At 41.5% G+C, this 12,017-nt stretch overlaps 1 protein-coding gene across 12 annotated transcripts in view; it reads right to left on the bottom strand.

Moving 5' to 3' along the window:
- The window catches only part of PTPRM (protein tyrosine phosphatase receptor type M), a 1,370,833-nt gene that overhangs the window by 682,059 nt on the left and 676,757 nt on the right, over window positions 1-12,017 (bottom strand). The gene's annotated exons all lie outside the window — the stretch shown is intronic.

Genomic DNA, 12,017 nt, shown 5'->3' with positions numbered 1-12,017 from the left:
TGAGGCCTTTTATGCACTAAATTAGTGTTTTCTGAATGAAAAATGTTTTAAAAATTATCTCCAAAGCTACTGTATATTACAGATGGACTGTCGCTTGAAACAAATGCTGTCCACCGGTAATAGTGTACCCTTTTCTTAAAGAGCACACACTGGGGTCCTTTTACTAAGCCATGGCCTGCGGTAGTGTAGGTGCATATTTTGGGCGCGTGTTGGGCCGGTTTTTACTGTGTTTGCAAAAAGGGCTTTTTTAAAATGCTTATCACCATTTGTAAATTTCTGTAAAACATGCACTTTCCTAAACAAGATGTTTCTTGTACAATTTTGCTTAAATAATTAATAAAAAAAAAATGGGACAGGAATAGACCATGCAGCAAACTGAAACCAGCGCATGCCTAAAACTGGCCTGAGCCCTTAATGCCACCCGTTGATCTAGTGTTAAGGGCTCATGTGCTACACATGCAGCGCCCAGTCGGCACGTGCCAACTGCTGATTACCATCAGACGCACGTGGGAGGAAATAAATAAATAAATCATCCAGGCATTATGGGTACATGGAATATGTGAAATTAATACCGGGTGGGGGGGGGGGGGGATGCAGCAGTCTGGCAGTAGTCTCATTTTTGAACGTGCTGCATATGCGTACAGCCTAATGCGCCTTTGTAAATGGGCCCCATAGTGTGCAGATAGTCAGCCCTCTTTTCCCACTAGGGTGCATCCACAAACCATTAAGCATGTGCACCCTATCAGCAGGAGTGCACTCTGTGCAACAAGGGTGCACTATTAACAATATTTGTTGGAATTGAAAAAAAATCCAAAATGACAAATGACACAGAAATTTTTGGGGTGCCCATCCCTACTGTCCATGCACAACCTTACTTGAAATGAGCAGAGGTGTTTCTGGAAAAGTGTTACAGTATGGTCTAGAGCCTGACTGAACCCAGTATCTTCAGTTTCTGCCAAAACCAAATCTGCAACTGAAATTTGTTCAGTTTTGGCAGAAACCGAAACTGTAAAAGAAAATCCCCCTCCCCCCCCCACCGACTCCTGCCTCCACACCTGACCAACACATTAATACAAAGAGGAAGATCTATAATTAAGACATCATATTTGGCACGGTCATCACAAAAGAGGAAGACCGACAATGGGATGAATTGGCACAAAAACAATAGCTATATATGTCACTCTGTCAACGATTAGCCGCCTGATTGAAGACTGAACATAACTCAAGGCAACTATCCACAGGGTTTAAATGAGTTGACACCAAGTTGATGGCACTTAACAACAATTCTTCATGTGATTAATGCTATGTTGTTCCCTACTGAGATTATTAGATTGTAGAGAATATAAATGTTTGTAAATATTATTTTTTTTCCTGATTTATCACTTTCCCTATGTCTTGAAAGCCTTAAAATACACTTTGAGTAAAGGCTTCCTAGAAATTGAATGATTATGTTTCTTAAGGTCAAAAGAAAATACAGAATCTGCAGGAAAGAAATGGATTGAAAATTATAGGCCTACCATGTTTTCTTTGAAGCTGTCCTTTCAGTATAAAGCAGTTGTTTAATGGAAATGTATTAGTTTCAGAACCATTGAGTTTCAGAAATTATTAGTAGAAGCTTTCGAAATAATAGAGCATAAATTACCAATTTCAGTTGGTGAATTATAATGACCAGCAAAGGCATTGCCTGTTTCTAGTAAAAGGCCACTCTGACCAGTATTGTATAATTATGGTACAGCCAGGACCCCCCACTGGAATGGTGGAGGGCCCAGTCATAGAGCTCAGGCTGTTACAGACCTTGGCTGAGTCAGAAATCTGATGGCTGACATAACTGGGAGCTTACTGGAAAAGTATGGCCTAGTTTGTAGCCCGGATTGAGGCCTAAAAGTTAGGTCAATAGATATGGAAACAAAATGGAGGATTTCAGCACAAAATGGAAGCCCGTATCTGTTACAAAGTGGAATTTTCTCTGTAATGTAAGTTAGAAAAACAAGTTGAGAAATGAGTGAGTCATACCAGGTGCAAAGAAAATAGGGAACTAGCTGTCCAAGAGAGGAGGGAGACTTTCCTGTGAGCAGGAAAGGCGTAGCTGGATGCAGGGTCTTGCTTAAGATTTGTGGTCAAGCGAGCTAAAGACAAAACCATGTTAGCAAGATAGAAGCTACTCATTAGCATGAGCCAATCAGTGACAACCATGATATTAGCATAGATCCAATCAGTTATAGCTACTGTCATATTATCCATATCCTGAGGGCACCTATAAAAATCAGGGTATTTCCTGGTTTAAGCTAGAGAGAAAAGGGTTGCCACTCTCTCCAAGGGAAACCAATGTGTCCAGCAGAATTGACAAATTACCTAATTGCTTTCCCTTGTAAAACCTCTAATTGGTAAAAGAAATTATAAAAGATTAGCAAATAATTAACACCTGTTTGCAACTTATTATATTCCTATAATTAATTGATTGTACGTGCCTGTTGTCAATCACTGATTTGACTTGTACCTTGGCAAATAAACTCCTCATTCCAAATTATGATTTGTGGGCTTCACTTAATGATGAAAGGCTGTAAGTATAAATGCTTTTGCTGTATCAGGCTATCATTCGCTGCATTGTATAACCTGTAGCCTAAATCCAGTTTGTCATAAGGCTGGTATCTATTCCTTGCCAGTGCTGAGAGGCGGACTAATGCGGGTCCCTTAGACCTAACGTCTCTCTCAGTGGCAATTCCTTTTAGAACTTCACAACACCTTGATTACCCCAGTACTAATGCTATTTAGAGATGGAGTCAGATTAAGGTCACTCCAGCCTTCTTGGGGGGCTCGGGACCCCCAAATTCAAAACATTGGTGACCCCGACGTGGGGTTAGCATTTTGAAAAGCTTTCTGACTTAAGCTTTTAAAATTAACTTAATTTATTTCCTGAGGTACATCAACAGTAGTAGATAGTTATAGAAAATATTCACTTTCCCTTAGCTATATTTATCCATCTTTGGTGGCGTACTTGAGTTTCCTTTAGTCTTTTTTCCCCAAAATGCATGTATTTTACAAGAAAACTACACCCATGTATTTTATACATAATCTCAGTGCCAAATTCTTCCATTCAGGCACTGATCTTGCTAGTTTTCTGGATTTGTAGTACTGCAACATGACCACTAGGGGTCTCAAAAGCCATTTTGGATCTCAGCTGCAGCGAAGGTCCTCCGCAGCCGGCTACAACTGGACCACCAGAACACGCCTGGTAGGACCTGAAGAAGGGCTGGGGAGGGTCACATTGTCAAACAGCGGGGCTGCTTCTCAGGAGGGGAGGTGGATTAAGGAGATGGTCTTTGGACAATAGTGGATGTTCCCTCTAAATTGTCATGTTGAAGTGTAAGGAAGGGGATCGGGTCAGGCAGTGTGCTGTTGGGTATCACGAAGGGGATCAGGTTCACACAGTGTGCTGTTTGGGTGCTGGTAAGGGAATAAGGGTTATTGGGCAGTGTGCTATTTGGGTGTCAATAAAAGGATCAGAAATATGTGTGGGGGGGGGGGGGGGGTTTAAGCCAGTGTACGATTGTCAACAGCATCCTGCACTGCTGGACTGCCAGTATTGTAGCTGCATTTACTGCCTCCTACTGAAGTAGCATTAACTTTCAGCGCTGCGTAACCCTATTAGCACTTTAGAAATGCTAGTTAGTAGTAGTAGTAGTAGTACTATTGGCAGTCAATGCACCTAGTGCTTTGTAAAGACCCATGTGCTAGCTGTCTCAACTGGTCACACTTTCTCCCAACCCTGTCATGCCCAGACCAGGCCAACTCCCATGCTAGGTACCTAAAACAGTGTTTTTAATGCAGAGGATCCTATTTTAGTGTACTAGACAGTAGCACGGACCTGTGCTTTTGTCTACCACACTGGTAACACCGCATTAGCTGCTTAACACAGCTCAGTAAAAGGACTTTATTAAGTTTAAGGGATAGAAAAAACACGCCTTGAGCCTTCAAAAAGGTGGTAAATAAATCCTAATAGATAATAATAGAAGCAAAATGAATATATCTATCTAACATGTTACAGAACTCTGCAATGATTTTTGATGTTTATATGATCAAGTGAGACAAAAATCAACACTAAAATGGGTTACAAAATGAGAAATATTTGACTTATTATTCACAGTTGTGACTACTTCAACATTTTCACAGAAAATTTTGTTTTAACAATACCATAGAATGGATTACAGTTTAAGAAAAATAATAAATACTTTCAGCTATATAAAACTCACCATATGTCAAAAGATATATTTTTAAGTGACAATGCTGCAGCAAACAACGAATTTTTAAAACTCCCATACAAATAAAGATAATAGGCCAACAATAGCTTAAAGCAAAATAAATAATAATAAAGCCCAGAATATAAAAATTGACAACTGAATGTACTAATCTATGATGCTCTTTGTTGAAATGAGCTGGTGTGGGGAAGTTTTTATCACAATACCGGCACATTAAATAAAATGCAAATGTGGACTTTAGAGGGGTGTAGTTGAAAAGATTTCTTTAAACAATAAAGAGTAACTGTTTTCCACATCCACTACTGCTCGTGGATTGATATGCATGATTTTTCAGCTCATGAATGATTTTGCATGATATTTATGAATGACTTCTCAAATACAGGGCCTTCAAATTTCTCCTATGATTTGTGGATTTTCTTCAAGGAAACCTTTAGTCTAGAATAACAGATTACATCAGTAGTGTGAAAAGCCCATTATAAATTGAATTTGGTATGGAAATAGCAGCCTGCGATCGGTACGGATATTATCTCAGACGATTTAAAGTACTAGTAAATGAAACATATATTTACCAGTACTTTATATTCAGGACAAATATATATGTATATAAGTATAAAATGATAAATTTATCATATATCATAATGTAAGTTTTTATTTTGAAGCTGGAGTCAGAGTTGTTGCCGGTAAAGATTTACCGACTCCGAATTGCTTCTGGCTCCCACTCCACAACCCTGGCAGCAGGTAAGAAGCTGCAACACTGTTAAGAACATTATGGGGCCCTTTGACTAAGCCGCATAGGTGCCTATGCACACCCAATGTGGGCCAATTTAGAGCTACCGCCCAGGCATCACATGGCCCGGGCGGTAATTTCATTTTTTACGTGTGCCCACTATGCGCCACGGAAAATTTCCAGCGCATGGCGCTAACTGGGCAGTAATCAGCATTGTACGCGTGCGGATGATTACTGCCCGGTTAACACGTGAGACCTTACCACTAAGTCAATGGGTGGCGGTAAGGTCTCAGGGCCAAAATGGACATGCACCAATTTTCATTTTGCCACAAGTCCATTTTCGCCCCCCCCCCCCCCCAAAAAATGGACCTGACCGTGTCCAATACACGCACCTACAACAGCACAGGCCATTTTTAGGCGCACCTTAGTCAAAGGACCCCTATTTTTTTTTTACCAGAAGCAGCTAATGTTAAGGCTATTAAGAGGGCAAACTGGCCTACCTTGCTTCTTCATGAGTTGCTTAAAATCAAGTAATGAGGCAGTGCTAAGGATTCCTAAATGTAAGGAGGTACAGAGACTATATTTGAGGAAAAGGATGCTCTCTGTGATAATCCTCTAGTGGTGGAATAAAATGCCTATAGGTTTTAGGATTGAATGAGATTACAGACTTTATAAGAAAAATCTGAAAGCATGACCCTTTCCTGGACAAATGCAAACAAGAATAATCCAAATCATAATTACCTAATGCTAGGGTCCACCTTCGGAGTCAGCATCCAAAAAAAAGATCTGGCAGTCAAAGGCAGTGCTCTAAGCCACTGACACCAGCATTCCACGCTTAGTTCTCATGCATGAACTGAACAGGTATGAGAGCTGAGTATGCCCATGATGCGTCAGTGATATAAAGCAGCACCACAGACTGCCAAGTTTTTTGATGGGGAGTTCAGTGGACTGCAGATGTCTTCAGCTGGTAGGGCTTGGAGATCCAAAAACCGTGAAAACCACCTATGACTACCTCTAATTCAGAAAAAAATCTAAAAATCCACCTGTTCCAAAAGGCTTACCCCCCCCCCCCCCGACCCAACTTAAATGCTTGAAATCAGCGACACTACACCACCACAGTTTGTAATGATACCAAACAATCTCATCTGTTCTTACTATCCTCTCTGTGTCCGTGTCCCTCCCTGTGGCCAGAATCCCACCCCTTAGTATGCCAGTCCCTCCCTGTGTCCAGAACGCTCTTCCATTCCTTCCTTCATGCCCAGCATCCTATGTAGCCTATCCCTTCCTTTGTCCAGATTCTCCCCCATTCCTTCCCTCACGTCCTGCACCCCCTCTTTATGACCTGCCCCTCCCTTAGCCAGAATCTCCCTATTCCTTCCCTTATGCCCCTCTCTGTGTCCTGTCCCATCTTGTGACCAGGATTCTACCTTCTAGCATGCCCTCTCCCTATCCAGTCCCTCCCTGTGTCTAGAATGTTCTCCCATTTCTTGCTTCATGTCTAACATTTCTTCTCTATATTCTTTTTCTCTCCCCCCCCCCCCCCCCAATCTAGCATCTCCTCTTTATTTCTCTACTCTCCTATGTCCTTATTCACCACTACCCTGGTGCCCTTACATCCTTCTTCTAGGTCATATTTCCTGCCTGGCTGGCCACCCATCCCTCCACCCTTCCCTTCCTCCCTTTAGCTCTCTTCCAGATCTTCCTGTCCCCTGCAACAGTTCCTTTCCCTGCAACCCTGCTGTCCTTTCATTGGTACTTGCCACCGGATCACCTTAAGAACCCGCAAACAGAGGTGATATCCTCAGACGGCAGCACTGGACCTCCCATCCACATGCCCACTAACAGCTCTGCAGTGCCCTGCCCCTTAGGACACAAACTTCCTGTTTCCGTGAGGTTGGGATGCTGCAGATTCGTCAGTGCACACGCTACTGGGAGGGTCCGCGCTGCCTTCAAAGGATGATTCACCGCTGCCTGAAGGTCTTCGGGTGATCTGGTGTAAGCAGCGGTGGCAGCAGAGGAGCAATTAACAATGGTGGCTGGCAGAAAATGAGCACTTACAGTAGCTGGTTTTCTGTTCTGCCAGCTTCTTCCTGCAAAAACTGGCCAGGCCCACACATGGCTACGCCACTGATCTGTGTTTAAAAGAAGGTTTGCATATGTTCCTGGAGGAAAAGTCCATATTTTACTATTGAGATAGACATAGGGAAGCCACTGCTTGCCCTGGGATTGGTAGAATGGAATTTTGCTACTATTTGGGTTTCTGCCAGGTACTTGTGACCTGGATTGCCCACTGTTGGAAACAGGATACTGGACTTGACAGACCATTGTTCTGACCCAGTATGGCTATTCTTATGCTCTTATGAAATAATGACAAACAGCCTGCACAGGACCTGCTAACAGGTAAGCGCTCACAGGCTCCACTCTAAGCTCTTACATAATCATCCAGTTACCAAGGAAAGACATGCAAAGGCAAGCCCATACATTGCTTCACAATGGGTCTCTCTCATTAAGGAAGCTAAAACATAGTCACAGGAGGCTGGCCTTGTACATCTAGGCCAGGAACCATTAAATTCATTTGTGGTTTGTGGTGTATGCCATCTCCCTCCCCCTCATCTTTATGAAAGTGTTGGTGAAATTTATGTCAGTGTTATATCTATATAATGATACAGACTTCAAGGTTGAGACCATGGACATTATTCTACTTCAAATAATGGAAAGTGAAAAACAAATCAATTTGCCTTAGTACTATATTAAAGAAGAATCTGTGTTCTCAGCCTGCCTATGAAACTGGAACTGGAGTTATGAGTAATGTTATGAACTAGCAATTTCTCTTTGTAAACCTGAGTTTAGAGAATACTGACCTCTGCAACCCAATGTGCTAAGAAAATTAATAGCAGCCATTATCTAGCTGCCAAAACAGAGTCTTCTATTTAATATTACAGATGCAACAACCTACACCCAGACACTAGTTTCTATATATATTTAGAAAATCTTTAAACATTTTGTTAATATATAGAGAACTGTTGGCCAAGATCCACATTATAAGCTTTTGTTTCGATAATCAATCTGTCAGATGTTCTTTAATCTGAGGTTACTGTTAACCTAATGTTTTGAAGCCAAGTGCTTAATTACATTTATATATATTACTATTCAACATGATGTACAAAATATAACACAATGAGAAAAAAATGAAACCAATAAAATGCACCCAAAGTAAAATGAAACCTTATAGACCTGACAAATGCAAAAATATGTCATCAATGGTACTAATACTACTCCTGTTACAAAAGTAGCCAATGTGCTTCACTAGAACCAAGACTACTGCTACCTAGACAAAATAGCTGGCAATTACTCAAACCCACACTATTAAAACATACACAAATTTATTTGCTTTTACTTTTCTTTCTTTTTTCTTTTTTGAACTTTCGAAAGAATTTTGTGTAAGAGTACCCTCAGTAAATTCCACTGTTTACAGGCAACCAGATTTCTATTGCCCAGTGGCATAGCACTTCTTTCATCGGGCTACTCTTTTTTTCTTTTTTGTGTGCGTGCTATGCCTATCTTTTAGTGATACAACTGCTATGGTCATTCCTCAATATTTTAAACTAACCTAATCAATCAATCAATCATAAACGTGAACTTATCTTTATCGTTTTGTCAGCATTCTCACTGAGTCATTGCTTCGCTGACTCAAAAAAGGGCATCCCTGACGAGCACTTGGACAACTTTACTTGGCCCTTTTTTCTTACGACCAACCCATGAAAACGTGCCCAAAGTGACCAGACTGACCACCGGAGGGAATCGGGGATGACCTCCCCTTACTCCCCCAGTGGTCACTAACCCCCTCCCACCCTCAAAAAAATTTTTCTTTTAATATTTTTTGCCAGCCTCTTTGCCAGCCTCAAATGTCATACTCAGGTCCATCGCAGAAGTATGCAGGTCCCTGGATCAGTTTTAGAGGGTGCAGTGTACATCAGACAGGCGGACCCAGGCCCATCCCCCCATACCTGTTACACTTGTGGTGGTAAATGTGAGCCCTCCAAAATCCACCAGAAACCCACTGTACGCACATCAAGGTGCCCCCCTTCACTCATAAGGGATATGGTATTGGTGTACAGTTGTGGGTAGTGTGTTTTGGGGGGCTCAGCACACATGGTAAGGGAGCTATGCACATGGGAGCAATTTCTGGAGTCCACTGCAGTGCCCCCTAGGGTGCCCGGTTGGTGTTCTGGCATGTCAGGGGGACCAGTGCACTACGAATGCTGGCTTCTCCCATGACCAAAGGGCTTGGATTTGGTCGTTTCTGAGATGAGCGTCCTCTGTTTCCATTATCGCCGAAAATCAGAAACGACCAAGTCTAAGGATGACCATCTCTAAGGTCAACCTAAATTTCGAGATTTGGGCGTCCACGACTGTATTATCAAAACAAAAGATGGACGTCCATCTTATTTCGATAATACGGGTTTCCCCACCCCTTCATGGGGACATCCTGCGAGGACATCCTCAGAAAAACTTGGGCGTCCCTTTCGATTTGCCCCTCTTTGTGACTCTGTTAGGACTCTGCCCAAACTACACCCCTGAACACATGTACATGTGGGTTGCATTAAAGTACATGCCTTCTTGTCACCACTCATACTTTCACATGCGTAACCTGTGAGTTAATTTTAGAAGAGGATGTTTACATTGCAAGAGATTATTATTATTATTAGCATTTGTATAGCGCTACCAGATGCACGCAGCGCTGAACACCTGATACAAAGAGACAGTCCCTGCTCAAAAGAGCTTACATTCTAAATATCCTTTATAATATCACCTTCATGAGAATATGCAGCATTGTTAGAAAAATATAGAACTGCCAAATAATCTATAGAATGGTTGAATCTTACAATCTTTAATTCAAAATTTACCTTCAGACTGAAAAACTGTAGAAAGGTACTAGGGGTTCATCATTATGGCACTGGTAACTATTTTATGTTTGCTGTGGTTTAAACAAGGAAGTCATTTTGAGTTTTTCATAGTAAATATTAGTGAAAATTACTAAAACTCATCCAACCTTAAGCAGGGTTAATTAGAGAGTATCCAGGCAATGCAGCAACATTACGAGAACCAATTTCACATCCAATTAGATATAAAGCCCCCAAAGAAATTTCCTGGTCTTTGGTAATACTTTCCATTTTAATAATGGTAGTTATCTATATTGTGTTTGGAATCCTGAACTTGAGGGCACTGGGTGACAGCTAGTTTCAGTTCACACATCGTGGAGGAAGCAGCAGTTGTAACAGACCCTGAGGCTATCAGTGATTGATATTTTTGCCATACATGAGCATGTTTCTGAAGCCTGGGCTGGATTCTGTCATGGGAAAAGGGGCAGCAGCAATGTTGAACTCAATCTTGAAGGAGAGGAGGAGCTAAAACTAGAGAGGACTTTTTCAAAAGGGAGGAAGAGGGAGAAGCAAAAGTGACAAAAGACAAACAAGCTAGCTCAAAGAGTAGCAGTAAAAACAAACACACACAAAAAAACAGTGAAAGAAGCGGGATCCGTGTCCAAGTGAAATGTGAATGAAAAATAGATTTAGAAGGAACAAGAAAGCAGCCACTGCATATAAACTGAGGTAAAGCTCAGAAAGATGATTTTATTTTTAATTCTGAAAGAACAGGGTTCCTGTTAGCATGGTCCGATTATATCACTCAATAGAGTGGCCAATCTCATCCTGCTTGTCAATGGAGAAGTGCAAGTGTGTGTGGGTACTTTCATTCTGAAAACTGATATAAAGTCTACATGTAAAAAGTATTGAAGGACTTCACAGGTATCTGGGCAGTATAACTATTTTCCCCACAATGTTTTATAAATACAGTATCATTAGATACCTTCCCCTTATCAACCTGGTTCTCTCTTTCAGTCTTCAACACCTGGATGATGGGCTTCGCAGTTACACCTGGGGTCCTCTGTTTCAATATTTGGTGGTTGGCAAAATGGTTTCTGCCATTCATACAGGATATCATAGTTGGTCCTTGGAAGTTGGTGAAATGGGCTTCCCTACATACAAAGGCTATCAGGAGCGACATATTATTGGACTAAAAGACACTTTGGGACCCATTTTTAAAGCACTTAGACTTACAAAGTTCCATAGTAACCAACTGAACTTTCTAAGGCTAAGTGCTCTGGAAATACACCTCTTTGGCGGTTTTAGCTCACTTAGGGGTCATTTCATTAAAACTTAGTGCACTTTACCAGACATTAGCGTGCACTAAGTACTGTGGGTATAACATAGGATGTGCAGAATTTAGTTTGTGTTAATGTCCATTAGCGTGAACTAAGCTTTAGTAAAAGGGCCCCTTAATGAAGGAAAAAAAAACTCCTCATAACAAAATGTGTCTTATATTCTGATAAGTACAGTAGACTGCAGCTGCAGGGGGGAGGAGCAGAGCAAGATGGCTGACTTCACGTTTTGAGCATCTGAGTTCTGAGCACTCTTTTTTCCTTGAAATAAATCTTATCTTACCTTATGGGTAAAAAAGGAAGGGAAGCAGTTGACCAAGTGTTTCAGTAGCAGCTGTGGTTCCAATCTCTGGACCAATGGATTGCTATGCCCAATGCTCAATGACCCTAGTCCTAGTATTTTTTGAAAGATTAAACAAATGAATCACGTCTACCCATTCCACTCCACTCATTATTTTATAGACCTCTATCATATCTCCCCTCAGCCGTCTTTTCTCCAAGCTGAAGAGCCCTAGCCGCTTCAACCTTTCCTCATTGGGACGTCGTCCCATCCCCTTTATCATTATTGTTGCCCTTCTCTGTACCTTTTCTAATTCCACTATATATTTTTTGAGATGCAGCAATCAGAATTGCACACAATATTCGAAGTGCGGTCACACCATGGACCGATACAAAGGCATTATAATGCCCTCATTTTTGTTTTCTATTATTTTCCTAATAATACCCAACATTCTATTTGCTTTCTTAGCCACCGCCGCCACACACTGAGCAGAGGGTTCCACGTTAGGAGTCACTGACCAAGAAAGGGATCTCA

The sequence above is a fragment of the Microcaecilia unicolor genome, chromosome 1, assembly GCF_901765095.1.
Source record: "Microcaecilia unicolor chromosome 1, aMicUni1.1, whole genome shotgun sequence".
Lineage (NCBI taxonomy): Eukaryota > Metazoa > Chordata > Amphibia > Gymnophiona > Siphonopidae > Microcaecilia > Microcaecilia unicolor.
This window is presented reverse-complemented; position numbering and strand designations above follow the sequence as displayed.